Consider the following 2880-nt stretch of genomic DNA (forward strand, 5'->3'; position numbering starts at 1 on the left):
GAGACAGGGTTTCACTATGTTGGCCAGGCTGGTCACGAACTCCTCACCTCAAATGATCCACCCGCCTCAGCCTCCCAAAGTGCTGGGATTACAGGCGTGAGCCACTGTGCCCAGCCTATGATTGTACTTTCTAGGGCATGGTTCTTCAGATCTGTGTCCCCCCAGGCCCCAGAAACTTTCTAGAGAAAACTATATTTTTTCTGAGAAAAAGTCTCTGAAAATCAAGACACAACATTTCAGATTTCATTCATTTAAAAAATAAACACATTTACCAAGCTCCTAGGATGTGCCAGCCATGGAGACTGCATTCCAGTGGGAGAGGCAAAAAATATAAGAAGTAGGCAAATAAGTGCCAAGATTTCAGGAAGTGACAAATGGTGTAAAGAAAGGAGAGAGAGGTAAGGCGTTCAGGAGCATGGGCAGCAGGAAATCATGCAAATCTAATGGACCCTTTATCTGTCCAGGAGCAGCCACACACACACGTCGGAAGAATATAAAGGCCCAAGACAGAAATGAGTTTGATGAGCTGAAGAAACAGCAAAGTTAGAATGAGATCAGAATGGGAAAAGCCAAGGGAGACGATGAAGTTGGAGAGGCAGACAGAGAGCAGAGAAGGAGACAGGGGCCAGGGGATGGCTCTGGATCCCATTCCACATGTGAAGAATGGCTTCAGCCAAGTCACAAGGGGAGTGAGAAGAGATGGCTGCAGACAAGCAAATAGGGAATGCTGAGCTCACCAACGGAGGCTGCCTCAGTCACCCTCAGCCTCTGCTGGTCCAGTCATCTCTGCCTCTACCAGACTGGTGGAAAAATGTGTCCCCAAATTTTCAGCCACCAACACCTCGCTGTGTGAACTTGGCAAGTCGCTCAGCCCCTTGATGTCTCCTTTATCTTTTATCTGCAGAAAGGCAACAGAAACTCCACTGGCAGTGGTGAGAGGGGCACTGGTGGGAAGGGCACTGAGGCTCTTTTGGGACCTGAACCCTTGGGTCTTCTTCCAGTAGGGAAGAGGGTTTCATTTCCGTAGACGCAAGGCCTGGCACACAGTAGGCCTTCAATGCACTTTTATGAACTAAATGTCCCAGAGATCTGGAGGTCACAGGGGCATGGTGGTCCCAGAAGTCCTGCAGGGCACGGTAAGCCAGGCTGGACTGATGGGCTGAGACCTCAGGCATCTCCTCTCCTTTCTTCCCCAGCAGCCAAGCCAAGCGGGCAGCAGCAGGCCCACTGGACCAGAGGCAGACAGGCAGGCGGGCAAGCGGGGGCGAGTCATTGGGCACACGGAGAAAGGAGGGCATTGTCTGCTGAAACCCAACCAAGGGGCCAGGGCCACAATGCGGGGGATTCTTTTGGGAGAAACAGACATGGCTTTCTTTCCACCAACTGCTGCTTAAACAGCCCACTGGATTTGATTCTATCCCATTTCACCCCAACAAATGATAAATAAATAAACCTTGGTGAGCTCAAAGCACTGGAGCCAGGACCCTGAGCCCAGAGCAGACTGGATGCCATCCTCCCAGGGCCAGGGAGCTCCTTTGTCAGGTGGGCCCGCCTGCACTCCTGCTGCCAGGCATGTGGGTGAGTTTGCAGAGGGGCAGGCTCCAGGCTAGGCTGCTGAGGCCTGAGAAAGTCCCTCCAGATGTGGGGCACAGCTGGCTGGCTGTGCCATCTCATACCCAAGGTAGAGAGGATGGGGGCCTGGCTGCAGGGAAGCAGGCTGCACAGGCCCTAGTAGCCCGGTGTCCTCTGACACCTCACCTTGGTCCAGAGGCTTGGTCCGGAGGGACCATCTGCACATTCCTCTCAAACTCTGTGAGGTGACAGCAGTGGCCCATGCTTCTCCCCACTTTATATACTAGGCAACTAGTCCCAAAAGTGACATGCTTCGCTCAATGTCACAAAGTGAAATAATCACAGAATGCCAGAGGTTCCCTTCAGTGTCCTTTTTTTCTAGATGGTCAAACTGAGGCATAAAGCAGTCAAAGGCATTGCCTGATCCCATAGGAACTGGGAGTTCTGACTCCTGCATCGCTCAGCATCCTCAGTGCCCTGAGGAGGTAGCAGCCACTTCTATTGCAGAAGCCTTGTTCTGACCCAAAGCTTCCTCCCTGGCACTCACTGCAGGTGGGAGAAGTAAGCTACAGCCTCACCTAAAGGAGCCAGGCATTATGCCATGTGCCACACTCCAAGGCACCTACAGTCTGAGGCCCCCTCCATGTCATGTTCCCATCCGGCCCCTGGTTCTTTGCTCCTGTTGAGCTCCTATCCTGCTTTTCTTCCTACCTGTCCAAACGTGCTCCTTCATTGAGGCCCCAAGTACATCTCCTCCAGGAATCCTCTCTTGCTCCCGCCTGCCTCTGCTCATCTAGCCCTTCTTACAGCCTCTGCTGCCCATCCTGACAGCTGGACTCCACTAAGACCCTGAGCAGACATCTGGTGGCCTTTAGATAGGGTGCAGAGGATAGCCAAGCCCACAATGGCCACAAACAGAAGAATGCCAGACTGCTTCAGGCCTCCAGTCCCATCTGCTGTCTGCTGTTCCCCGTATCCAAGACACCCTTTCTCCTCTTCGTATGGCAGTTCCTACTCCTTCAGGACTCCCTCCCTGACACTCAAAGGCCTCGAGCATACCCCTCCATCTCAGCACCTGTTGCCCCCTCCTGGACTCACATGTGTCTGTCTATCTCTCCCACTAGACTGTGTGTCCCTCAAGGGCGTAATACACTGTGCAGAGAGAAGGGCCACCCAGGGCTCCTGTGACCCAGGTCCTCCTTGACTTATTCAGTATTTGCTGAACACCAAATGAGCAAAATGAACTATCCCCACTCTTACAGAACTGCTCTCCTACATGACCTGTCTCCTGGAGGACACCGAAGCCTC

Source organism: Mandrillus leucophaeus, unplaced genomic scaffold, assembly GCF_000951045.1.
Source record: "Mandrillus leucophaeus isolate KB7577 unplaced genomic scaffold, Mleu.le_1.0 Scaffold626, whole genome shotgun sequence".
Classification (NCBI taxonomy): Eukaryota; Metazoa; Chordata; class Mammalia; order Primates; family Cercopithecidae; genus Mandrillus; species Mandrillus leucophaeus.